General features: G+C 40.4%; 1 protein-coding gene and 1 long non-coding RNA gene across 3 annotated transcripts in view; one reads left to right on the top strand and one right to left on the bottom strand.

The window, feature by feature from the left end:
* The window catches only part of NEXMIF (neurite extension and migration factor), a 500,288-nt gene that overhangs the window by 431,161 nt on the left and 41,235 nt on the right, over positions 1-27,892 (top strand). The gene's annotated exons all lie outside the window — the stretch shown is intronic.
* Positions 7-7,345, bottom strand: LOC149456283 (uncharacterized). Its single transcript, XR_016313911.1, has 3 exons — positions 7,241-7,345; positions 5,686-5,873; positions 7-234 (listed from the first exon to the last, which is right to left on the bottom strand). It is a non-coding gene; the product is annotated as an uncharacterized LOC149456283 (long non-coding RNA).

Genomic DNA, 27,892 nt, shown 5'->3' with positions numbered 1-27,892 from the left:
AGTTGTGGGCATGGGCTGTTCCAAAGCACAGAGTCTAAGGGATACATGGTCTTTACCAAAGATCACTACAAAGAGCTTTATACTTCCAGGTTGTAACCCTTGGGTTTACCAAACTGATAACAGCCAATGAACTGTCAAAAATAGGCGCATTTTCAATTTCTTGGATCATCATGCTCTGGTCTGAAATCTCTTCTCGGTCTGTTGCTGTCTTTCAAAAAAGTTGATTTCGGCAAACTAAAATAAAAAATTGTGCAAAAGAGAACTTTTATTTATAAAATTTAGAGAAATGATGCTTCTGAATTCAATAGCATCCTGACCTATAGCAAATTCAAGACGCAGAAGACGGCAAAACAATCATGATGTACTCTCCTTTTACATGTTTCAGCTTCCACGTGACCTAGCATTTTAGGTTAACATATTTGTAAGCCAGATAACTGAACTTAAATGTATCTTTGCTGCATTCATACCCAAGAACCAGATCTTTTGTTGCCTAAAATCAGGAAGGCTTGCTGCTTGCACACATTTGACTCAAATTGGGTTCATTTTTCAAAAATATTTTATAATCATCCAAGTATGAACATTGCAGTGTGCATAAGACTATCAGGCAGGTCTACTGCATACTTTGTGTGCCTGGTATATGGTAATTCAGAATTGCAAGAACTATTTTAACTCCTGTTCTGACTGTAACTGGTAAAGGGCAAAGACCTACAGTTTACTCAGAGCTTTTCTAATTACAGTTCAACCTTGGAGCATGAAATTTTCAGATGTTATTGTGGGTATTCCAGCATCTGGGGCTACAATATAATTTTCTAATAAATTATTGTCTGAGAAAAGGTGCGCAATTCATGTTGATGAACTAGTGCCTGTGAAGTCACAGTGGACACTTATGACACTACACAATAATATAATATTTAAAATAACTTTTATATTCAGTAATCAGTGTCCTTTTTGAACCCTCCTCATAACAGCTTGGACTAACATAGGACCACTGGGCAATTATGATTTGACTGAAGGGGATTATGGCATAAAGGTTTTTCAGCAGCCACTAAACAGGAAAGGATAGACTGAGTTCACAGTGCATACCAAAAGTACCAAACTTACAAAACCAGTGAAAGTGCACTACAAGTAAAAAATGCCCCAGTCTGTCCAGTGGTCCTACTCCATATTTACATTCAGTTTAGCATGGTTGAGAGGATTCTGTCCACTGTTACAAGTGTCATGTTCCATATGTTAATATGCACCCTAGCTCTCCTCTTCTGTGTAGAGACTATATAAAACCTTCTATGCTGCCCCCCGACCAATGGAAAATCATCATCCTCAAGTTAGTCTTTGTGTTTTAGTTCTGCAGTGTTCCTTATATTTCCCATTCCACTCTGTGTTCAATGAAGGCTGAAAATAAAAATTATTTATTGACTTCTCCAAGCTTCCCCCAATTATCCTTGTACTTTCCGCTTCCACTCCCCTCCACTCTAATATACTATTTTTCCTTTCTTTCTCTTTCTCATACCATTTTCTGCCCAGAACGTTGGGCTTTTTCTTTTTCTTTACCACATTAATCACTACTCTCTTTCACACTCTTTCTTTCTTAGTATTGCCTTTACCAATCTTACTTTCTTTGCTACACAACTAACATACTGTATATGGAAAATGGCAATTATCCCAATTGTAATCCAATTGTCACCTGAGACTTAACTAATGTACATTTTATTACTGTCATTTAAGTCAAATTAATCTTTAATTTGTTTGTGATATACAATGGTCCAGATTGCCTGTGTTGACACACGTATAGAAATGTGCCTACTTGTTCTAAGCTAGGCTAAAATATAGAGTAAATTTACACAGCTACATGAATACTGAACTGCAGGTAACTCCTCCAGTCTTTTATACTGTATAATCACTGTGCACATTGTCTTCTAATGATAAACAGCCATCATTAACACAAAGAGAATTGATTGTCAAGTTCTTCCTGCCTTATTAGTGCAGCACACTCTCTTTTTAAACACATAACTGTTTTTTACTTAAATGATGTTCTGTGGTGTTTTGTTATGCTTGTATTTTAGAGCAATAATATTGCAGAAAAATATATGTTTATGTATGATAGGTATGACCATGCCTATCCGTACAGACTTGCTTACTTAGGTGAAACAAGAGCTACATGTATGGCTTAATGCTGGTACACAGGAGCTGAATACAACTGAAACCGTCTGACATTCGGCCCGTGTGTAAAGCAGCTTGTCCAACAGAAACTGGTCTAATGACCAACATTTATTGAACGGGCATGCTTGAAAACCAGAATTCAATCAATGCTTGCAACCAATGGCTGTAAGTGCTTATTGGTGTGTTCTGGTGAGTTGGGGGGGGCAGCCCCCCAGTCAGAAACACAATAGCTGAGGGGGGATTGGCCCACTATAACATCGCCTAGTTAGTATGGGAGAATCTCAGTTTTTTTTTTCGTTCAGCCCGCTGGGTTGAATGAGAAGAAAACTTCCTGTGTGTACCTGGCTTTAGACTATTAACACAGGAGTGACCTGCAGGATTTTGGCCCATGTTTGGCTCACAGCACTAGAAAGGGTAGGAACCTGCTGCTCCACCTGACAATAAATTAAAACATGCAGTGACAAAATGACCATATCTAATGCCAACACTGATCTTTACATGTAGTTACATTTCAATAACAGTAGCGTAGTATAGATAAGCATGACATCTCCTAAGCATGCACCTCTGAAAAAAAGTCAGCAATGGCAGCTCCCATATTTCTGTCTTGACAGGTTCTTTTCAAGGGAACAAGGAGGGCAGAGGAGCAGGAAGTGGGGATAATTTTACTGTATGTTAGCAGTAACAATGTTCAAGTTCCTGTTAGGGTTCATTCACACTTGCCCAATTTGCTGCAGAAAAACACATGAATTTTACTGCACAAAAACACATTTCAATTAGAAATCCTATTATTTTCTAGGTTGTGGGTTCACATTTGTGCAGTTTAGTTAGCATTCCAATGCAGATGCATAGGTGTGAATTGGTTCTTTAAGTAAAGAAAAACTAACATAAGACCTAAAAAAACAAGCTACCACACTAAAAATAAGCATAGTTCCAAAACATTTCTTTGTTAGGCAGACTGTACCAATATGCATCCTAAACATGCCCTAACAACTAAAATCAGACAAGGGGATTACCTGATATTCACTTTAACATTGTTCTTTGACTATAATCATTTCTTGGTGCAAAGATGCCTCTACCAAAAAGTGATCTCCCTGGAGTAGAAATTTGTTCTAGCCCCTTTAAAGTTCCTACCATGGATAGATGGTTGTGAAACCTTACCAAATCTATGTCCTTGAACTCATGCCACAGTGCAGGCATTACAACAAACCTGTCCACATTTCCTAGCCCATTAACTAAGCTGAAGGAATCCTTTCTTATCTCTTGGAAGCTCGGACTGTTTTTTTAAAAAAAGATTGCTTCCACCAGTCCTAATCTCAAATACACTATATTTCCAAAAGTATTGGGACACCCCTCCAAATCATTGGATTCAGGTGTTCCAATCACCTCCATGGCCACAGGTGTATAAAATCAAGCACCTAGGCATGCAGACTGCTTCTATAAACATTTGTGAAAGAATGGGTTGCTCTCAGGAGCTCAGTGAATTCAAGTGTGGTACCATGATTGGTTGCCACCTGTGCAATAAGTCCATCCATGAAATTTCCTTGCTACTAAATATTCCACAGTCGACTGTTAGTGGTATTTTAACAAAGTGGAAGTAACTGTGAACAACAACTCAGCCACGAAGTGGTAGGCCACAAAATGCTGATGCACACAGTGCACAGAAATCGCCAACTCTCTGCAGAGTCAATAGCTAAAGACCTCCAAACTTTGTGTGGCCTTCAGATTAGCACAATAACAGTGTGTAGAGAGCTTCATGGAATGGGTTTCCATGGCTGAGCAGCTGCATTCAGGTCTTACATCACCAAGTGCAATGCAAAGCATCAGATACAGAGGTGAAAAGCATGCCACCACTGGACTCTAGAGCAGTGGAGACATGTTCTCTGGAGTGATGAATCACGCTTCCCTGTCTGGCAATCTGATGAATATGTCTGGGTTTGGAGGTTGCCAGGAGAACGGTACTTGTCTGACTGCATTGTGCCAAGTGTAAAGTTTGGAGGAGGGGGGATTATGGTGTGTGGTTGTTTTTCAGGTGTTGGGCTTCACCCCTTAGTTCCAGTGAAGAGAACTCTTAAGATGTGAGCATACCAAAACATTTTGGACAATTTCATGCTCCCATCTTTGAGGGAGCAGTTTGGGGATGGTCCCTTCCTGTTCCAACATGACTGCGCACCAGTGCACAAAGCACGGTCCATAAAGACATGGATGACCAAGTTTGGGGTGGAGGAACTTGACTGGCCTGCACAGAGTCCTGATCTCAACTCAATTGAGCAGCTTTGGGATGAATTAGAGCGGAGACTGCGAGCCAGGCCTTCTCGTCTGACATCAGTGCCTGACATCATAAATGCACTTCTGGAAGAATGGTCAAACATTCCCATAGACACACTCCTAAACCTTGTGGACAGCCTTTACAGAAGAGTTGAAGCTGTTATAGCTGCAAAGGGTGGGCCAACTCAATATTAAACCCTATGGACTAAGACCGGGATGACGTTAAAGTTCATGTGCATGTAAAAGCATCCCAATACTTTTGGCAATATAGTGTATCTTTATTAGGAGTGGAACAGATGGTATTAAAAGTGGCTATTATCAAGTATCCTGCATATACTGTATTTCTTGCTTTCTCAAACACAGAAGAAGCTGTCCCACTAAAACTGTGTTTTGGGAGGAGAAAATGTACTTTCGAGGTTTTATCAATTCATCCCTAATGTTAGGAAAACTGTTCTGATCATGGCAAGACCTGAATACAATGTTCTGTATATGGCTGATGTGCCCCAGCAATCCAGTCCTTTTGGAAAAGGGCTTCTCTACTACACTTCCATTTCTCTCAAGAAATATAAAAAAATTCCTGCTATTCACTGTTATTAATGCTACAAAATCCCTGTTTTCTGCTATTGGAGAAGGAGGTAGATTTCTGCATTGTCTGTGTAGCTCAACAAAGTTAATTATCTCTGAAATTGAGGAGATCATTTTAATCCTTCAGAAGAGGCTCAAGACTCAGAAAACTTTAGGCTCACTTGGCTGAAATTTAAAAGATATGATTAATATAAATCTGTTTGTAGTTAACACTTATTTTGGCTTCCCTCGATTCACTAAGCTTGGAACACGTCCATGTATCATGCGACTTGGTGGGGGAAGAGGGAGACATTTCTCCCCTTTTTCCTTTCCCCCTACCTTACTTCCTTTTTTTGAACTTCATGCTTTACTCTCACCTCTCTTTCCCTCTTCCTTCTCCTCTACCATGCTTTGCTGTTCTTTTTGTATCATCTCTTTGCCCTTTCTCCTCATTCTTTGGTTATAAAATGTATTTACTAGAAAGAGAAATATGTCTTATGGCAGCAATTCAAATGTTTTGTAGTCCTTTATGTGTTTAAGCTGTTGCAGTACTCAGGATGCCAATTCAAATTGCAATATGCTATACTGTAAAATGGAATGCAATATGAAATATTTGCTTATAATATCATACAGCATTTGCTTGTTTTAATATGTCCAGCACCTCAAAAACATATTGGAGAAAAGCCTTCAAATACTTACTGTAGTGGCATAAACTGACGGTCCGGGATTCCATTGTGGACAGTCAAATACCAGGGCAATGGTCATTGATCTCTGGTGGCAGGCAGGATCAGCCAGTCAGGGAAACCACTGGAACTCTTGTCATCTCTTTATCAGAGATAAGGTGAAAGGTGCCTTGGGATTTGGTCACAACTGGCTTCCATGAAATTCTGAATCAGAAATTTTTGTGATCAACGTATGTACTGTATATCCTGCCATCTCTTTACTTTCATGATTTATAGTAGGTAAAATGCCTAGGTCATTTTAGTCAATACTGCAGATTCATAAATCTGTATATTATGAATAGAGAAATCTGTAAATGTTTTTTGTCCAGCCTGCAGGGTGAATTGCAAAGATCTATCAGTGTATGGCGAGCCTAAATCATGTTGCGTAGCACTGGCTTTCTGTGCTTAGCTTGTAAAATTTGTAAAGTAAAAAAATGGGAACCCCTGCTGCAATACAACTTAATACTTCCCAAGCTATAGAATAGTCGTAATCTGCCATTGTTACATTGGGGTTGATTAACCAAAGGCAAAGAGGCTTTTCACTTTACAAGGAAATGTCCCCTTATTTTAGTGAATGAGGTAAAACTCCACTGACTTCCATCATTAAATCATGTGCTAGCAAAATACATTGAATGGTACCACTGAAGCTGCTTTATTAAAGTGGTTGTAAAGGTAAAAGTTTTTTTTACCCTAATGCATTCTCTGCATTAAGGTAAAATATCTTCTAAGTACAGCTTCCCCAACAGCCCCTCCTAAATACTCACCTAAGCCCCATCTTGGTCCAGCGCTGTGCACATATACAAGAACTCTTCTCCCCTTCCCCGCTGCATCTTCCACTTGGAGCTGGCTGAACTTGCTTAGACCTCCATGGTATTGGGGTCTGGGAGTTTGGTAAATGGCCTTATTACTTCTTTGGTGGAGATGCACTAGATTTACTATTATAACACAGAAGATCTATGTGATTGCACATCTATGGGGCATTATTTTGTGTGATTATTTATTCACTTGTGGGACTTTATATATATTTGTTACATATTCTGTTTCACAATTTTAAATATTTGATTCAAATATGAATTGTTGTTTTTCACATTTATTGTTTTTTGTGAACACTATTTATGGAATAATAATTTGATCTTAAAGGGAGAGGATCTTTTTTTCTTTTAATACATTTTACAATGCTACACTGGTATCTTTTTATGTGATTGAGTTTTTTTGCACTTTAACTCCATTTTTTTGTTATAGTATATTTAGTAATAGTTAGGCTAAACTTTAATCTGGTTATATTTGTCTTTACTCTTTCCTCTTTTTCCCACTCATTAACATGCTAATGGAATTTTAAATAACACTTTTCCATTTTCATTATATTGTAAACTTTGTTTTAGTCACTAGAGCTTTGTGTTTTTGTAAGAAATGCAGGTAGATCATAGCTGGTGGGAGGGGCCAGTTGTGTGCGCCTTTGTCTCCGTGCTTCTTTCAAGAGCTGTCAGCCCTGATACAGGCAGAGGCTGGCTTTTATGCAAATATCAAAATACCTTGATTGGTGGATGTCCATCTAGAGAAGTGGATGTTCCTTAGTGGACTGCATTTGCATATAGACTGCCATAGGTAACAACACATGTGATGCTTGAACCCCCATGATTGAAATACCTGAAATTAAAGGAGCTGGTCAAAGACAGTAAAGCTGGGGAGGAAAGAGCACTGCACACTTGCTGCAACGTGCAGAAACTCAGTGTGCAGTGAAATCAGAATAAGCAATTTCAGTAAAGGAAAGGAGCCTGTAGAACTGTACAAGACTGAAGGTATGTCTGTATTTCAACTTAATCTCTTCCATACCGGGCACTTTTACCCCCTTCCTGCCCAGGCCATTTTTCAGGTTTCAGCGCTCTCACACTTTGAATGACAATTGCGCGGTCGTACAACACTGTACCCGAACTAAACTTTTATAATTTTCTTCACACAACTAGAGCTTTCTTTTGATGGTATTTAATCACCACTGGGGTTTATATTTTTTGCTAAATTAACAAAAAAAAACAAAAATTTGGAAAAAAAAACATGTTTTTCTTTGTTTCTGTTATAAAAGTTTGCAAATAAATAATTGTTCTTCATAAATTTAAGCCAAGATGTATTCTGCTACATGTCTTTGGTAAAAATAACCCAAATTAGGATGTATTATTTAGTTTGTAGGAAACTTATAGAGTTCACAAACTATGGGGTATATCTGAAAATTGATCAATCCTGAAGTAGTGGCGGCCAATCTAATTTCTTGAGGTCCAAGAATGTCAGAACAGTACAGATATTCCCCAAATTACCACTTTTTGCAAAGTAGACAGTCCGACGTATTTCATAAGAGGCATGGCGAGTTTTTTGAAATTGTAATTTTTTTGTCATTATTTTTTGGAAAATGAAAAAATGAAAAAAATTATTTTCAATATTTGTTTTTTTTACATACTGTCACCACTGCAGTACAGCGTCATCATATAACTGGCATGGCGGTAATCAGGGACACTGACTGGTGACAGTATGAAAAAAAAAATGTATACATTTTTTACATTTTTGTATTAGTTTTAATTTTTAATTACATTTCTTTCTCTTTTTTAAGATTTGTTTTCATATTTCACTATGACCAAAGTAGTATAATGTTACCATAGTAACATTGTACTACTTTGGGGAAGTGATAAGTATTTTTTTTTTACACAATTTGCTTATAGCAAAGAATTACTTTGCTATAAGCAAACACTTACCTGAATGACATCGATTCATTCAGGGTTTTTTTTTTTTGTGCTTAGCTGTGATTTGGCCACGGCTAATCACATGACACAGATGGGCTGTGATTGGCCCAGCCTGTGCATGTGATCACTGTGACCATTCACAGTTAGATACACTAGTATACAATGGATGGCATGAAAGGAAACCATCCATTGTATACAAATGTCATGTGACCTGCTGTGATTGGTTGCAGCAGGTCACATGGTACTGGCAACAGGGCAGGTACACAGATCTGTCATCGGTCGTGTCTGAGGTACACAGCCGGTGACAGATCGTGCCGCAGAGCAGCCCTGCAGGCAGGCGCACTGCACATGCCTGAAAGGACACCATATGGTGTCCACCCAGAGGGACGAGCTGTTCGCCTGGCCGCCATCTGGCTATAGGCCAGGCGGCAACTGGTTAAATGGATAAGTTGACCTTTTGCACAAAAATAATAAATGTACATTTTTTTGCAGGTAACAAAATGTGCATGTATTATTTATGGCTTCAGGAGCCTGTAAAGCATTGCAGCAGCGGTCAGCAGATCACTGGTGCCATGCAGGTCTCCTGCAGACCTGTCAGAATATCTGCTTGCCTGTACAGGATGTATGGGCAAGCAGATATACTGACAGGAAGATTCAATGAACTACCACAGCACTGTGGTAGTTAATTGAGAACTACAAGCCAACAGCCACTAAGACTGTTGGGACTTGTAGTTCATTCATAGAACACTGTGAATGAATGATGCAACCGTGTGGTCAAAGCCGCACACGGCTGTGCTTTTTTTAAATCTGACAGCTAGTACAAGGAACTTCTCCCCATATTTCTGTCAGAGGAAGGGGGGGAGCAGTAGGCAGCGGCTGCAGCATTGGGAACACCCTAAAAACAGGTGGAACATGCAACATGTTCCCAAAGGCGAACTTATCCTTTAATTAACAAAACTAAGGGGTGTTCACTGCAATATACTTTCCACTTTTGCTGTCAGCAAAGCCAGCTATAAAGAAAACCGTCATTCCTCCCTCACTTCATTTATATCCTTTCCCCAGAGGCAGATTTATATCCCGTCTCAAGCAGACCTATTTTCCCCATGAGCTAAAGGATTTAGGGATCACATATAATGCATCTAACACACATCTTTGTATTTATCTGTGGTGAAGTGAATTAGCTTCTCCAAGATTTATTGCTTGTGATGGCAGCAAACAGGACATGGCTGAAGACTGTATCTCCTCTCTCTATGTAATGAGTGGTTCATCTTGATGAAGTGACCGCTGACATTTTCCCAGCGCTGCAGCTAAAAAAATATCATAGGATGCTCAGCTTTTATTAACCATTTCAGCAGAGCCTCTTGTTTATTTGCTTCATATATGTGCATTCACAACTCTAGAATTTGATAGGACTGTAATATCAGATAAACTGCCTAATTGATGCACCGCTTGCCCTTTGCACCACAAACATGGCCTTATCTACCTCTAGGAAGAACTGCTCATATTACCCCTGGCACACAACAGAATTCTTCCTCTAATTTTTCCATGCTGGAAAAGGGAAGGCCATAGGTCACTATAGGCAAAATAAACCATTCTTCCTTCAGACTTAAAAATAAACCTGAGTTCTCATTATATGTAGTTAATATGAAATGTGCTATGAAATGAACCTGCATGGGGTTTCCTGCAATTAGACCAAGCCTTTCTGAACATGCAAATCAATGGGAGACAGCGTGTGATATTCCAACAAATCTATTTCTTCATGTTTCTTCATTAATAATGTATTTATTACAATAATTTGAGCATATCAGAATACCATTAAAGCTACATTGGTATATTTTATATTTTTTGTGAGAGTGAAGTGATATATATGCCCGTGTCTCATACAGTGGAGCAGTATAGGTAACAAGTTTGCTCTACGAAAGGCTTGTTATTGTCTATATGTAGCACTACCCCCTTAGGAGTCACTAGAAGATTTTGGTCCCCCTATAGTCCTGCACAGCCAAGCAACACGCATCTTTACACAGGTTTGTATCCAGAGTCAGAGATTAGTCCTTGCATTTTGTTTTTTTGTTTTATTTAGGGAATTTGAACTGGGATAGTGTTAGGGGTGTACAGGATGCCCAAGGGAACTGATGAACTGAGGACAACTTCCTGGAACTATCTACAAGCCTTCACTGCAACACAGTCTCTGTTGAAGAGCTAGCCAGTGTCTCCTTAATATACCACCCCAGACCCTAGATGAACTCCTTTTCTTCACCCAGCAATCTGGAGGTATTTCTGAACAGGGGATCTGGTGCCAGTTACTCTAAAAGGGGACAGTCCCAATTAGGCAGCAAATCTGGTTTCCCACCAGAGTGCTCCTTCCCCTAACCACCCAGGGGGTGCAGGGATACTCACTCAGATTCTCTCCTGTATTGCTGGTGGGTTAGTGGCTGCTACCAGGCCTTTCCAGCTGGGCAGCTTTTTCCCTGCCATATAGGTGGTCCTCACTCAGGGGGCCAGTGAAAGTCTGAGCTTCTCCATTTCCAGCTCCAGGCCTGCGGGTAGGCCTTATCCCACTGGGCCTCCTCTCAGTCTTTTGCCTTCAGCCTAACATCTTCCTCACTGTCTTCCACCCGAACTGTCACTGAGCAGGCTCCAACACTTTTAAGGGTGTCCCAGCCCCTTGCCACACTTTCTGTTGGGGATTGGCTAGGATCCCTCAAGAGTGCAAACCAGCCACTCCTCAGATCCACCCACTGACTCTAGGGCCTTCCTCCAAAGCCCTAGAGCAGGGGGAAATTCCAAAGGGCCTGGCCTCCAGAGCCTCTCAGCTCCTGACCACAATTTGACCTGCTGGCTATTACACCCAGGCTCCTACTCAGCCCTCCTCACTATCAATCAGGACTCTAGCTCCCTCTACCCAAACTAGGAGGGTGTTACATATACAGTATACACAGAGTATAAGCTGGTCAGACTATCTCTGAATGTTCTGTCTCATGCCCCATGTGTACCTGTTCTTCCATGATGTTTATAGGTTTTTCCTTGTGTCTCTAATGTTCTCCATCTTACAAAGTACTCCTATTGCTCCCCTATGTGAAATATAATTGACACAAAAATGGAATTATTTTTACTTAATTCATCAACCAGTGCACTAATGCTTGAGAATTCAGCCACTTTCATCTTAGTTAATATCTGCGTCTTCTGTATGCTTTGGGCATCATCATGTAGTTCAGCCCCAAATCTGGGTTGCTGTTCGTACTAGCGATATAGAATTTGACTAGATCCACCTCTGTCAGCGTGGTAAATTATTTCAAGATAGTGTATAATATCTATAGAACATGATCTCTCCCCCCCCCCCAGATCATTTTTAGTATGATTATTCATACTAAAATGATCTGTGAGCGGGGGAGGTCATGTTTTATAAATATTATATATTATCTTGGAATAATTTATCACACTGACAGAGGTGTATCTAGTAAAATGATGGTATTATTTTAGACAAAATTTTGAATCCGCTTCTCTCTTAAAAGAACCTTTAACCTCTAGCAATATCACTTGTTTCCTTCCCTCTGCATTATTGTGTGTTGATAGTAGCACACTCTCCAAACACTGCATATATTACTGGGGTCAATGGACAGATTGAGAATATGACACTCTGTCAACCATTGACAGATGTCCTAGAAGGATATATGCATGTACCTTAACTCCCTAGGGGGCCACAGGCTGTCTTTTAATACATGCACCGACACAAAGCCTACAGTGCATATCTAGAGTAGTAGCTTATGTCTGTACAGATTCAATTTCTATGGATGGCCAGCATTCTCAAATGTCTAATAATATATTGTATAATGTAACTAACCATGTAGGAACTAAAAAAAAACAAAAATGTAGATGAAAATAAATATTGATTTTTTTTAAATATAAAAAGTGCATTATTATATTTATAAATATATTCACATATTTTAAAAATCATAGACCTGAAGGAGCTTTTTTTACCTTAAATGAATATGTTCTTGCTTCCATTCATATGTAAACTGTTACTGAAAACTGTTATGTAAACTGTTGCATATTTGCAGGCCTCATTTCCCCCACACATTCATTTTTTTGGACTGGTGGCCACTGTGCCACTCATCCCCTCACCCACCAGTCTGGTAACTTCCCAGCTGTAATGACGTAATTACATACCAACTTGCTACAGTGGGTTACTCCCAACCTGAACCTCCCACTGTACATTACATTTGATCAATTGCATAATTTGATTGACATGCCAGGAGACTTCTGGTCTGTCATGCTTTCTGTTACCCCAGCCCTAGCTTCACTTTCAACTCCACAGTTAGCTCAGGCCCAGCTCCAACCATACACATGCTCGCAACTTCCTGTTTGGCTCAGGCCACGTCCAGCTCAGAGAAGACTTCAAGCCTTGAAAATGCTGTCATACATTCTTTGTATCTCCGACTTGTGGCAGTTCCTGCTGGGATGCTTTGATCACCATTCAGCCAGGATCCAAGACTTAAACTAGTAACAATGTACAGCTGACAGAGATAACTCAAGGCCGCTCTTGCTCCCAACCCTTGGTAACACTGTCTCACCCACCTGACCTTTAGGGCTAGGGACTGGTGTGGAGCTCTCCAGAGACCTCAAAAGATTAATTGACCCTAACCATGTTACATTTTTTTATCAACCACCTACTGACCCCCAGACATTTACTAAACCCCTCTATGACCCCCAGTCACTTTGTCAACCCTTTTGATAGTCTCAATAACCCTTGGGAGGCAATATTGACCACTTTAGGGAATCCTAAGCTAAAACATTGTATTGGCTTATATACACAAATATCCTATGTTTTTGCTTTTCTTTTATTTGCAATTGTTTTATCACACATACATGTAAGGCTTCTGATTTCTACCATTTTTGTCAGCCAGGCACAGGCATGCCTTTTTTCTTCATTCTGTAAAGGTTCACTATCTTCTGTATCTACTACTTCTGCTACTACCACTATGTTCTATTAATACAGCCAGAGTTTGCAAATAAGTAGACAGTAGTGATGGGCTGAACACCCCCCTGTTCAGTTGGCGGTTGAACATTCGAACCTAACGAAAGTTCGACCGCGAACTTCGAACTCAATGCAAGCCTATGGGACTCTAACTTGAAAAGTCAAAAGTGCCCATTTTGAAGGCTTATTTGCAAGTTATTGGCCATAAAAGGGGTATGGGGACTTAGGTACTGTCCTAAGGGACATGAATCAGTGAAAAAATAAATTTTCTGAAAAGTACTGTTTTTTTAAAGGAGCAGTAATTTTTGATTGCTTAAAATAAAGGCTTACCCCCCCCCTCCAAAGCACCTTGGGGGCAGGGGCCTCTTCTCCACAACCCTGGGCTGTGGTTGTGGGGGTCTGCGGGGGGGGGGTGACTTCTCAGAATCTGGAAGCCCCCTTTAGGGCTCCCGGCCTTGTGAATGAGTATGGGGTACATACTCCTACCCATTCACCAAAAACACAACAGTTTTTGACAGATCCTTTATTTAAAAAGAAAAGCCCCAAAAAATGTTTCCATCCTTGTAATCCATCGTTAATCACAGTGTCCAGCATTTTCATGATGACAACGACTCGCCAAAGTAAGAAAAAACCCAACACCCACCAATCCATCCTCACCCGCTGAGCACTTGCTGCAATCTGACGTTTGCCGGTCAGATGTAAACAGTTGGGCGGTGTTAGCAGAGATGTCACTGCTAGCTCCACCCAATTTCTAATGTCTGACCATCACTGTTCCCCCAATTTTTTGGGGGTGGGGTTCCCCTTAAAAGTCTTACCAGGCCTAAAGGGCCTGGTATGGCTTTTAGGGGGAATCCTATGCACCTTTTCCCCCCATTTTTGGAAGGCGGGGTTCCCCTTAAAAGTCCTACCAGGCTGGCCTGCCTCAGAAGATCTTCTAAGCCTGGGTACCTGGGCAAGAAATGCTGCATCACCAAATTTTTGATGTGTGCCAAGCATGGAACGTGTCAAGTGTCCCTGTTGGAGGGCGGAGAGAAGGTTGGTACCATTGTCACATACAATCATACCTTGCTCAAGCTGCCATGGCATCAATCACCTCTGAGCCTGCCTCTGCAGAGCTGACAGAATCTCTGCCATGGTGTGGCTCCTGTCTCCTAGATAGACCAGCTGAAGCACCGCATGACATCTTTTAGCCTGACTACTTGCTTAGGCTCTTACGGACGCTTACAAAGCACCGCTGGTTCAGAGGCCAATTCAGCAGAAGAAACCATAGAGGAAGAGTAGGGGGTGGAGCAGACAGATGTGGTGGCGGAACAAGCTCCAGCACTAAACCCTGTCTTCACCCTTCCCTGCTGCCAGCAACGTTACCCAGTGTGCCATGAAGGAAATGTAACATCCCTGACCATTCCTGCTGGACCACGTGTCAGCAGTAATATGGACTTTGCTGCTGACCGCCCTTTCCGATGAGGCCAAAACACATTTCACATGATGGTGCACAACTGGAATGGCCTTACCTGAAAAGAAATGTCTTTTTGGAACCTGCCACCATGGTACAGCACATTCTGCAAATTCACAGAAGGGGCAGAGTCCACCAGATTGAAAGGAAGCAGTTGTAACGCTAGCAATTTTTACAGTTCAGCAACTGGGGTAGCGAAATTTGCCTGGTGAAATCAACAGGTGGTGTACTGCTAGCAGATTGGGTGCAAAGACCTGTGGCACCCATTGCTTTACCATCATCCCTTTCAGTGGAGGCTGTTGAGATGACTTGAGGTATAGTAGGGGTAGAGATCCCAGATGAGGAGCAAGGAGAAGTCTGTACTTTTTTATGATGTGGGTTTTTCAGGTGCTCTTGCCAAGGGGCTGCATGGCAGGTCATTATGTCTTGTCAAGCATGTGGTGCCCAAGCAGCTGGTGTTTTGGCCATGCTTGATCCACTTCAGACAGTCTGCTGCACATGTGTTGAAAAAATCCCGCACCAATGAAATTTTGGAAGCCAGTGGGGAGTCAGCAGCACCCTGCACTTGTGAAGCTCTGTCCTGTAGGGTGGCTGCCCTTACGCCTGCCCGTGGAAGACATCCTGCCTCGTTGGAGTTGTGCCTCCTCCTCAATTTACTCCTCTGTTCTCTCAGGCACCCAAGTACAGTTAGTGACCTCATAATCCCCTCCCTCCTTGTCACTGGAGCCAACACAGTATGCTGCGGCTGGGGGAACACAACTGCCAGTTTCTTGTCCGTCATTAGCACCTCCTCTTTCTATGCTCACGTCATTCCCCTCCTCAACCTGGCAACCAACATCGGAGCGTTCAAATTGCTGCACATCCTTCAGTAGCATGTATCTGACACTATGATCGAATAATTCAGGTGACTCCTAGGTGCATGATGGTGGGGCTACGGAAGGAGTAGCTGTGGACAAAGAGCCTGTGGAATAGGCCACTTTGGCAGGCTAGTATGAGCCTGAGTGACAGAAGATGAGGACCATGAGGATAGTTTAGTTATCCACTCACCACCTCTTCTGCATGTTATAGCTTAATAAAATGATCAAGTCTGGAAAAAAGGACAAGCGTGCCCTGCCTGCAGAGGATACACCATGTCCACGACCATCACTTTTCACTGTGGACACAGAGGCTATTTGCTGTCTTTCAGCTGCCTGTGAGAGTCTTCCTCTCCTTGTAGGCCTTTCGGACATGATGGGGATTTTTTGGGGGGATTTTTATAACTTTTTATTTTGGAGCATTGGATGGAAATATGGTGCTTGGACGCAATACTTTTGTGCTTGGTGCACTATAAACCGTTTTATTATTATTATTATTATTTTTTTTTTTTTTAATAAAGAAAATAGGGGGTACAGTGCTGCTGCTGCAAAAAAACAATAAAATAAATGTAACAATATTAGAAAGCCAAAATAAAAAAGGGAACCACAGAGTAATTATGCCCAAAATATTTTTGCTGTTGTGGCAAAAGAAAAAAAAAACAGAGAGCCAGAAAAGAAGGGAACCACTGCTGACGCAGAAGGAGGCACACCTGCGACGCAGAAGGGGGAAACAGCAATTTTTTCCGTAAATATTTTAGTGCTGTTGTGGGAAAATAAATAAAATTAAAAATTAAAAAATAAAAACCCACTGCTGCTGCAGAAGGAGGAACACCTGCAACACAGAAGGGGGAACAGTAATGATGCAGCAAAAGAACCTGATGCTGCAATAAAAAAAAAAAATTAACAAAGAAAAAAAAAAATGGGAACAGCGGTGATACAGATGTGCTGTAAAAACACTGACTTCAATGACACCACTACACGGCTCTTCTTAATACCGCACTACACTAATTACACTACACTGTCTCCTAGCACACCACTTACTAACCTCACTACTAACACCAACACACTACACAAGGCTGCTGTGTAAGCACTGAGACTTTGGCCAATCATGCTTCTCAATGTGAGAGCGCAATGCATTGTGGGGCGCTGTTCGCCTGCCAAATGGCCTTACCATTTGTGTGATTGCTGAACACATCAACACCCGATGTTCTAGTTGAACTTATGTTCGACTCGAACATCCGGCCCAACACAGTTCTTCGATCCAAAAGATTGTTTCCAGCGATATGCTCGCTAGTCACAGACTTTTTTTTTTTGCAAAAGGCACTGGAAAACACAACAGAAATTTGGATTAATTATGGCTAGTAGTAAAATGGAACCTAGAATACAATATAATATTCATAAATGCACAACTGTATAAAGTGTCACAACAGTTTATTTTGCCATATTCTACTGATCGTGGCTTGCTTTCTACAGTAAGTGATATTGCTTAGGCTTTATTGTATTATTACAGGAACAACAGGGACCACACTAACATATTATGACAGCTATTGACTGTAGTACGTGCCTCATCTATATTTATTTCATTTTCACCGTGTCTGTTCATTTCCTACCTTTAAGCTAACTTTAACCCTGGGTTAAATTGAAAAGAACATTGCAAAGTAGAACAGTTGAGCCCTGGAACCTTCACCTATTTTGAACGATTTTCAAAGTGTGAGTAGTGGAATCGATCATAACATGTAAGATCGTACTGTATATGAGCATGTAAAATAGATTGACAAAAAATATACCTGTTATGCTGTAAATTAATGACAATATGTCAGCAAGTGGAGGAAACAGTTGTACGAGAAACATTCAATTCAAACCGGGACTTTTGAGTTTATATAATAAAAGAAACTGGAAACTGCATTTATTTTTCAACATACTTCCCTGCAACATTTATAAACTTATTACAGTGTTTCACTAATGCCTGGAAAGCTTTGGCATACAAAGATTTGTAAGTACACCTAAACCATTCTAGGACAGCCTGCTTCACTTCGCCATCATTGTGTTCACCGTTCCCACAGAAAGATTAGTCTCTTGTGCAATTTGATGACAGGTTATGTGTCAGTTATCCAGGATCAGGTGCTTCACAATGCTGTGGGCTGGGAACCACCACGACCGGAATCATCACTGACAGGAGTACTGCCATTCAGATGTCTTACTGCGGCTGAGCCTCTTATCCCTGTACTGTGCTTGAAGTCTTCTGTAGATGTCTACAGGTTTTACATCTTTGTTGTTGTTGCTGAAACTTCTTCACCACACACTGTTCCATGAACACACTAACACTGTTGTCTGCCATCTTGATTATGGGCTCTGGACTGGCCCATGAAATGAGCACCGCCTATCAGTAATAGGGCAGACTTGCCATTTACTATTGCTTGTAGTACTGCCATTCTAGCATCCCTTTTTATACCTCTGAAATTAAAAGTCCTGATCTGACTTGAACGCCCCTCATATCAATGATGGCGTAATCACATGCTCATTCGACATTCAAATTTTCTAGTGATTTTCTACCCATCTATGGCCAGCTTAACTGTGTGTGTTGATGGGGGAATTGAGCGATTTTTTTCCTGCAACCATAGGTTGCATCATCTATGATCTCCTTTAGTATATGCTGTTGTAATGCAATTGGTGCAATTAAAGAGGACCTCCCACAGCTACAAAACATGGTAAATAATTTCCAATTTCATTTTACTGTAATCACATACCTGAGTTGCATATGCCCTTATCTGGCCCACCATGTGCTCTACAGTATATTCCTTTCAATCAGTTTATTGCAGAGCTGCCATATTTTGAATAGACTCTAAAATACACACAGTAGATATACATTCTTGATCCTCTATCCCAAGCTTCTGAAGTCTCAAGACTCCGCAAACTGACACTTTATTCTGCAGCCAAGGGTCAGAAGGAAGGAGATTAGTGACATTATGTGAATGTCAAACCAGGAAGATTGAGGGTTGTTTGTTGTGTAAACAGCTTGGCATGATCAGATGGCTTCAAACTTTTGTAGACAAACTTTGAAGAAGCCATCCAAACTTTGCCTTTGCTCAGGCTTTTTTTGCAAAATGCTGTGCAAAGCATCTGAATAGGATATGTAATTAGAAAGTGGTGTGAATCTCATACAAAATGGACATATACATTTACTAACAAACAAAAATTGCATCTCATTAAATGAAATAGCAACAGCCAAAAACAGAGCAGTGTGACTATTCAATGCATTAGGAACACTCTACAGTCCAGGCAGTAACCCTACAGTAATTGGATTTGGGGAGAAATGTGAAGAATTCTCTACCTTTCTTATCATTTAGCCATTTGGGCCAGAATTGCAGCTACATCAAAAGACCCAAGAACTAAAGAAATAGATTAAACCAAAATTTACCCATAACAGTTTAACAAAAGAGCATACATTCTATATTAATAATTATGCTACCAAAATTAGTGTGTGCTGTAAGTTGCAGCATTGATCCTGTTTCTTCTTGCTAGAGGCTACCATTTGGCTGAAGCCCAGAGCAGTCACTTCCCTATTATAAACTCCCCTCCTCTCCTTGGTCTCAAAAACTATTTGTCACTTTTGTTTAATTAAAATATGTACCTTTCCATCCTTGATTGTATGTCTTGGCTCAGATAGAGAGAAAGACTGGCAGAAGCTTGCCAGTTCACAGGCTGCAGATGAGGGAGAAAGGAGAGAATATCAGGGAGATAAGATAATACACTATCCTTGTAAGTTTAATTCTTTTGTGTCTCTCTGGCAGCAAAGTTTGTCTTGTTACCACTCCTGTTTTTCTTTTCTCCCTCTCTAATCTTTGTCCGCTCAGCACAGTCTGTGTCATTCCTGTTGCTTTCTTTCCCCATCAGCAACAGTAAATTTTCAAGCTGTCATCTGATTGGCCTCTAGTGGCTCTGATTTTAGGCACAGTACCAAGAATAAACAGCAACTGAGCATGTGCAGAGCAGGGTGAGACAGTGCATTACTGGATTTTAAACAGACTAGGCACTTAGTTTTAATGTTTTACATTGCTATACCTCCAAAAGGGACAAGCATGAAGTGATAAATCAGGACTTAATTTTCTGACTAAAGTTCCACTTTAAAGTATTACTAAACCCAAAACAGGAAAATTAGTCTGTATACGCAGTAAAGCATGTTTTTTTTTTTATACTCGCTGTGAAACCTAGGGGGTTAATCCTCAGCATTGTGTAAAAAGGCTATTTGATCCTGTCTTATCTGATCCTCCCCTTCCTCTACTGTCTCCAATCCATCTGCTTATAGTACAGAGCTCTAGGAGGCACTCCGCACATGCTCAGTTTAGTGTGTCATGCTAGATAGGTTTTTTTTTTCTTTTGGGAGCATGCATGTGATCAGTACAAGGCCAATCAGCACTGTCCAGACAGAAGTTCAGGGGTTATGTAGCCTCATAGGACAAGCAGAGGAGAATGAAAACTCCTCCTACAAGCTTTAACTCGTGCTCAGTTGGACACTGATAGAAGTTACAAGACTGCTATATACTGCTGATGAGAAAAGGTATTTGGCAGTTTATATTTACTAAAATAATTACATTTCCATGTTCTGTGTACTGTGGGAGACCAGATATAGTGAATGCAGGGTCCGGGGTTTAGTAACACTAAGTCTTTATCTTCAAGCACAAAACCTGTGACAGTGAGACAGATGCTGTGTAAATCATCAGAGGTCCGTGCCCAACATCATGTTATTTGAACTGGTATAACAAACCACTTACAGCAGTGCACGTTGCTAATAGCTCACCATAAAATAACATAGAATTTGTTACAGTCGGGACTATTCTGTGAACTACTAGAGGCCACCAGCCAACTTGGGAAAATCTACTCTGGGTAGTAAAGCAGTGATTAACTATGGATCGGTTGTTCACCTACTATTCTTATCAAAACAGATAAAAGGCAGTTGCTAAAAAGCTGGAAGGTTAAGAAAAGGGTATATATGATACTTTCTAATCAAGATTCAGGAATAAGGTTCCAAAACATTTCTTGCTTGTACAATAAACAAGTCCACTGCTGGCAACAGGCAAATGTGATTGCTCCATCCATATTCTTCTGTGGACCATGTAAATAAAGGTTCTATAAGAACAATGTAGCCTGGAGGGCTTCCCTACCACTTTCTTCTCACTGCACTAACCCTGTGGAATGTAGCTCACTATTATCTTATGTAAATCCCATGCAATGTGAAGTGCTTCTTTGATGTCATGAACCTGAGGAGTTTGAGGATAAAAAATATACTTACAGCTGACAAGCTGTTCATGTTTCTTCACCAACAAATTAGCTGCTGCTTTTATCCCTTAGCATTTCCTAGTTGGCAATAGCTTTTTGCCAATGCCCTGAACATTGTCACTGTCCTATGCTTGGGGAAACTTATGAATGTTACCTGCTTTGGTAGCCTGAGGGATTTTCAGAGGTGCAGTAAATTTTAATTATGGCCAGAGAGGTCTGCTCCTACTTTCTCAGATTCTATGTCACTAAAACATCTTTCTCAGCCTGTTTTGTTACATAAAACACTTACATATATCATATGGAGAGACAAGGTAGAATTATAAACTCTGTTTCCAACCTGCTGCTATGTTGTTATGTAGTATCATTACAGAAAAAAACATGCAGAAAGTGGAAGTGGGACAGGAGGTGCATCATCATGTTCATTATATGCCTGAAGGAGGAGAAAAGAGAATACATTTGCTATTTCCTTCCATACTGTAATTCATAATCTACAGGCTAGGAGAGTGGTCTCCAAACTGCAGCCTGGGGGCCAGATGTGGCCTTTGCCTGCACTATTTCATCCACTGATACCAACAATGGAACAAAATTCTCCCCTCTGACACCAATGAAGGGGTACATTTCCTCCCAATGACACCAAATATGGGGCACAATTCCTCCTAGTGACACCAATAATGGGGCCCAATGAAACCAATAATGGGTCAAAATTCCTCCCACTGACACCAATGATGGGGTGCTCTTCCTTCCTCTGACACCAAAGATGGAGCATTGTCTATTCCAACTGACATTAGGACCTTTTCTACTCCCAATAGCCAACGTCCGGCCCCCCTAAAGTCCGAAGGACAATAAACTTGCCCTTTCTTTAGAAGGTTTGGAGACCCCTAGGCTAGGAGATACATAAGGTCCATCTTAACCATTCACTACATTACTCACAAAAAATATTTCTACTAAAACAAATGACTTAGAATCTCAAAAATTATTGGTTGAAATAGATTTCCCAAGTTCCACTAATCACTACTAGTTACTTATGTATGTTTTATGTGAATGTCTCTATCCTGCCCTACAGGAAAACAAACAATGATACGGTAGATTTTCAGTAAGCACCTGGTACTGTGCTTTACAGCCTGATAATCATCTGTGCGTTGTCAGAAGACACTTATCATAGAGACATAGGCCTTAGGCCCCTCTCACACGGGTGGACCACCTGCTTCATCCGTTCAGTCACGTTTTTGCTAAGAAAAAATTGATTAATTTTACATCAATTTATCCATCTTATGTTTAGTTATGTTCCATTTACATCCATTTTTCGTCAGCTTACATTTTTTAAACAAAAAAAAGCAGACTTGTTCTGTTTAATAAAATGAGCCATAGCGGAAGTGGACGAAAAACTGATGTAAACAGACGACATCCATTTACATCAGTCTGCCCATAAGAATGCATTGCTGGCCAATGGATGAACGGAACACCCATGTGAAAGGGGCCTTATACTTGATTTCAGAAAGACTTTTGTACTTGATTCTGTATTGTGGCAGTCTCCCACCCAGCAATTATGGCAGCATATTCTTCTAATTGAATCTCAATCAATCAGTGGTACATGCTTTTGTTAGTCATGCCATCTTACATAAAACAAAGCCCAGGTTAAGACAGAAGAAGTGGACTAGCCAAAGACTCAACAAATGGCCCTTAATAGAATATGATAGATGGGCATTAGGAAACAATCTACCTTCTCCATATTCAGTCCTATAGATGACCATTCATGAGCCAACTAGCCTGCGATACTAGTAGGCATTGGTTAAAATTTTCCAGAAGACTATTGTCCATTATTTTAACAGCCATGTTCAGCAAAGCAAATCTAATGTGTATGGCTATATTTGTTATGGATTCAGAGGTGAATCAGGAAATGATCTTGTGTAGCAAATTCATTGCATAAGTCCCTGGTCACACCGTTGCGAATTATCATGCAATTTGATTGACCCTATTGTCTGCAATGGAATAGGTCAAATCAGTGCGACTCCGATGGAGTCTGAGTCATACCAGTTTTGAAAGTAGTTCATGCACTACGTTTTGCAAGTTCAGGTGCGACTTGTATTGACATCTGTGACCTTGAATTTGTTCAAATTTAAGTGAAGTCGCATGATTTCAAAGCCGGATTTGTTGTGGCCGAAGACTAAAGCTGAATTCCAGGCAGATATAAATAACACAAATTATTGCAGCTCTGTAGTTACTATTACATAATTAATTGTATTTTTTTAAATGCAAGCAATGTAAATACCTGAATTTGACCTATTATGAGACTCTTGCAGTCTCTGTATACCAGAGCTGGAGGTGGAGCATGCTGCGAAAAGGAGAAACCAGAATGGCAGATCTCATGATTGTATTGCTTCTCCTTTTACTGTCCAGTCATAGGCTGGGGTAAGTCTAGGACGACATGGGCTCAGAGGAAGTTGGTTGAATGATGCTGGCTACCAGACTGTTGACAGTCTGCTTGTCAGTGACTAAGTCATTTAGTAGCTGTGCTCTGACTTCAAAGACTTGCCTTTACCATGTAATCCCATCATCTGCCACTTCTTATTCAATGATCTATGGACCCTTCATTTATACTGCTGAATAATTTAATGTTTCTCAGTGTTTGCTATCTACATAAGTTAGACACATTAATGAATAGCTAAAAATTACAACCAAGCTTTAGAAGCATAAATTATTCAGTATTGCATTTACGTAATATTGTGTGCTTTATAATTGCCTCTATAATGAAGCATTCAGTTAAATGCAAGTTAAATGCACATAAAAGCTACTGTAAACTGCAGTAATCCTGAAGGTTTTCATACCATCATTTCTTAGAGGTTCAACAGAAAAATCTGAACTTTCCAAGCAAGACTTGACCAGATCAGTCAAAAAACACAACATGATGATTAAGACTGAATATGTCAGAATAGAGGTGGCTCCAGTCATTTATTTTGCCTGTGCTATGTCAGTGTTGGGATTATAAGTAGGGGAGCTAGACCTCTGATCCCGAATGTCTGCTTATAATAAAAGAAAATGAAAAAAAAATACTGTTATATATTAAGTAAGCAGAATCTGTTTCAAGCACCAACTATTCTTTCAGTTAAATATTATATTCTAAAAATGTGTAGGGTAAGGCATGCTTTAGTTACTCTACTAGTGCTGGCAATCTCACAGCAACATATAAATCTCAAGACAAGGGTCATTTTATTAAAAAAACAGAACTCTTCCATTAAAAATGCTTTTTTGCAAATGGCATAGAAGCTAAGGGCTAAAAATGTGTCCAAGACAAAGTTTCACTAACACTTATGACCAGAAACCGAACTTTACTCTTTCAATCAACATAAAATATTTGCAATCCTCATGCTGCTACCCTTAGTAAACAGATAGGAAGGTTGATTATATTTACTTGTTTTAAACTTTTTTTTACATGTCTTCAGTTGCTTTCTAGTTTCTGGGTTAGGCCAAAATGATGTTATACATGCCAGGAGTCTTCCTGGACATATTTTTCTTTCATTTGGTGGAGCGGAGGGGCTTTCTCGGCTAAGCAAACCCTCCTGCCTACACGCCTAAGCTAAGAGCAGGTAGATTCCTGGAAGTAAATGCTACATGAATCATTTGCCCTTACTCAAAATTGCCAGGGATAGAAATGCTAGGGGGTGTTTCTCAAAGTGATTTATTAACAAAATAAAACATGGAGTCTTTGATGGATGGGTATTCTTGCTTTGAATATTAAAAACAAATTAAATAGTGTCTTTGATTTGTAGTGTTCAGATGCAGTTTAGTGCCACATTAGGGGTGTACTTTGCCCACTGAGTGGAAGTGGAATGCATCTTACATTGGTGTGATTGGGCATCATATGCCCTTTACACTGGTGTCAGTTGGAAAATATTGACCCAGTATTTGTTCATTGGTTACTTACCTCGAATGCTACTGGAAACCAGGAGGAAAGTTTTATTATTGTTCAAGCACCAGCAAGAAACCCCCTCCTCAGCACTACCCCTGTATTAGAAGCATCTCTGAAATTACAAATAGACCACATTTTCTGTGAGTTGATTTCTCTTCTGATATATTCATATAATACCTTATTACCAACAGGCTGACATTGACTTTATTGCTGTAATGTAAATGGAACCTAACAATGTACATTGCTTTTTCCAGTCTTTAAAGCATGATTATTATTTACCAAACAACATTCATTCCAAATGCCGTATTCAAAGCCTAGCATATTTATGTATGTTCAAGGGAGTTAGATTTAAAAGTAAAGAAAGAGACATACGGATCGAGAGTGGATCTCACGAAAGCTGGTAAATGTAGGGCAGATAAGCTGATTCTTCTGGTGAATAAAAAAAACATAAAAAAATACAAGAAAAAGAAAGAAATGAAGTAAAACACTATAGAATGTAGTATAAAAAAGGTAAACAGTGTGGTAGATTAGAAATGCCATTAGGTGCTGTTCAGTTAGGACGATTTGTGTTGTCTTCGGAAAATCAAAGCTCCGTTTTTAGATGTATTCCAAGGTTGCAGTGGATTTCTCGATATCACATAACAACAGCTTAAAGAGATCCAGTAAGAAATTGCCATTTGTAAACATCTGTGAATATTCACTCTTACATTGGTAAAATAGTGCAATCCTACCCCTCAAGGATTTGTGTCACGATCAGGGGTCATGTTCAGAGACCAGTTGCTATAGCAGTGTAAAGCTTACCTGAAACCAGCAGAATAGGTACACAGGCAGGTCACCGTGGGAAATGACGCTGGCTCACCTGAGGTGCGGGGTCTAAGCACTAACCGGTTTGCACCAGAGCTCCTAATGGTGGAGATGGATTTGGCTGCGTGTTAGTACCAGGTTGCAGGTCTCAGGATCACTCCAACAGGGAATGAGTAAGCCAAAATCCAATAGCAGATAGAGCAGGTAAGGATCTAGCAGAAGCGGAGTCAGTCAACAAGCCAAGGGTTGGTAACAAGCGGTAGTAGATGGGATGAGGCAGAATCATAGTCCAGAATCAAGCCAAAGGTCGGTAGCGAAGGTATAGACTGCAGCAGGAGAGACAAGCGAGATACTGGCTGGAGAAGGCACAATAATCTGGCAAACAGGAAATGCAGAGACATGGCTTTTATCAGGAAGTTCATGGGAGGAGCAAGGGGTTCAAGGTTCAAGATAAATAAGGTCAAGGTAGGATCATCCAAATAATTGTCAAGGGAGCTGTCCAGCATTCCAGGTGGCTCAGCAAGAAGAAACATTGCCTCTTACTGCAGAACTGAATAACAGCACACATACAACTGAATAACAGCACACATACAAATTGTCAGAGTCTGGGTCTGAACCTGGGCCAGGTTCGGACCTGGGCTCTGACAATTTGTATGTGTGCTGTTATTCAGTTGTATTCTCTCCCCATCAGAACAGAGGTATCAGCTTGATGTCACCCTGTAAAGCTTGCTCAGAAGCTGGCTATTCTCTTCCTACCGGTGGGCAGTTTGACTCTCTTTCAGGGCTGTCAGAAGAGGAAATAGTCAATGAACAAAGCTTATAGCTTTATTTTATGTAATCTTGATCTGATGCTTCTGCTCTGACAGGAAGATATATACAACTAAATGACAAGGCATACATCTATCAGTAGTTCAGTAGAAATTGACAATAGGAATAAGATAATGATAAAAAGTGTAGAAAGCCAAACTAAGGATCCCACAAGGCTATAAGTTAAAGAAGATCCTAGAGATTATAACTGAAGGGAAATGACAGGACCTTCTGAGACTAGAAGATTTGGATTATTATGACTGCATGGGAAGTTCAGTTGACTTGCTGGGAATTACACAGAATATACACATGGTTACAAGATGCTAAACAGCCTGATAATTCACACTAATTTCTTAAAAACCAGATATGTATTCTTTAAGACATTTAGGGCCCGTTCAGGTGCATTTCATTAACCCACATGGATTTTTGTGAATTAATATGCATTGCATTAAAGCAGCCGATATAATTAAGAGATTAGTAGTACAACCAAACATAAAAAAAAATGGATATGCAGCATTTTTGGCAAAGCAGCACATTACAGTGTAGCGCTTTTCCACGTGTTGTGGTGCACTGTAAATGGATGTGCATTGTCTTAGGGCATTACAGTAGAATGCAATTTACTGCAACACAATGCACTGAAAAAGCATCATTGGGCCCTACGTCATCACTGCATTTCATACAAGTAAGGCAGCCCATTTGTTAAGATAGCCCATTCCAATGAATAGGTTAACAATGCACCAAAACATCCAAAAAAACGGACATGTGCTTGTTTTGGCAATGCAGTACATTACAATGTAGTATGCTACCATGTGTTGTGGTGCACTGCAGTGCATGTACATTGGCGCTGTATGGCCTTAGTGTGGTAGGGTGTGATTCACTACAATCCATCGCACTACAAAGGTGTTGCTGAGTGCTAAATCATCATTGCATTTCACGCAGGTATGTCACAATGTTTTCAGAATAGCCCTTTCACATTTTTTGTTAATTTCTTTACACTGAATTAATATATCAACAGTGAAGAATTTTCTGATTTCTGATCATACACTTTAAAGATTCAGTGTACAAAAAGATGAATATCTCAGCTTTTAGGGGATGTGGATACATTGGGATTGATTTATTAAAACTGGAGAGTGCAAAATCTGTGCAATGGTTTTGCACAGAGCGATCTTTTACTTCTTCTTACCTGCTGGCACTCTGCTCCTTCTTCCTATGAGTTCCCCCTCAGTAAGCTGTGTGCTGAGGGGGCACCTGGTGTGACTTCATTTCTGAGCTGGGCAGTGTGTGTCCATAGATACACACATGGCTCAGTCACACACCCTGCTTCCTCCTCACAGGATTTGAGTGACAGCAGAATGGAGCCTATGGCCTACTGCCTGTG

Source organism: Staurois parvus, unplaced genomic scaffold, assembly GCF_062004578.1.
Source record: "Staurois parvus isolate SC_StPar_1 unplaced genomic scaffold, SC_StPar_1.0 ptg000365l, whole genome shotgun sequence".
NCBI lineage: Eukaryota > Metazoa > Chordata > Amphibia > Anura > Ranidae > Staurois > Staurois parvus.
Note: the sequence above shows the minus strand (reverse complement) of the source record. Positions and strands in the feature narration are given on the sequence as shown.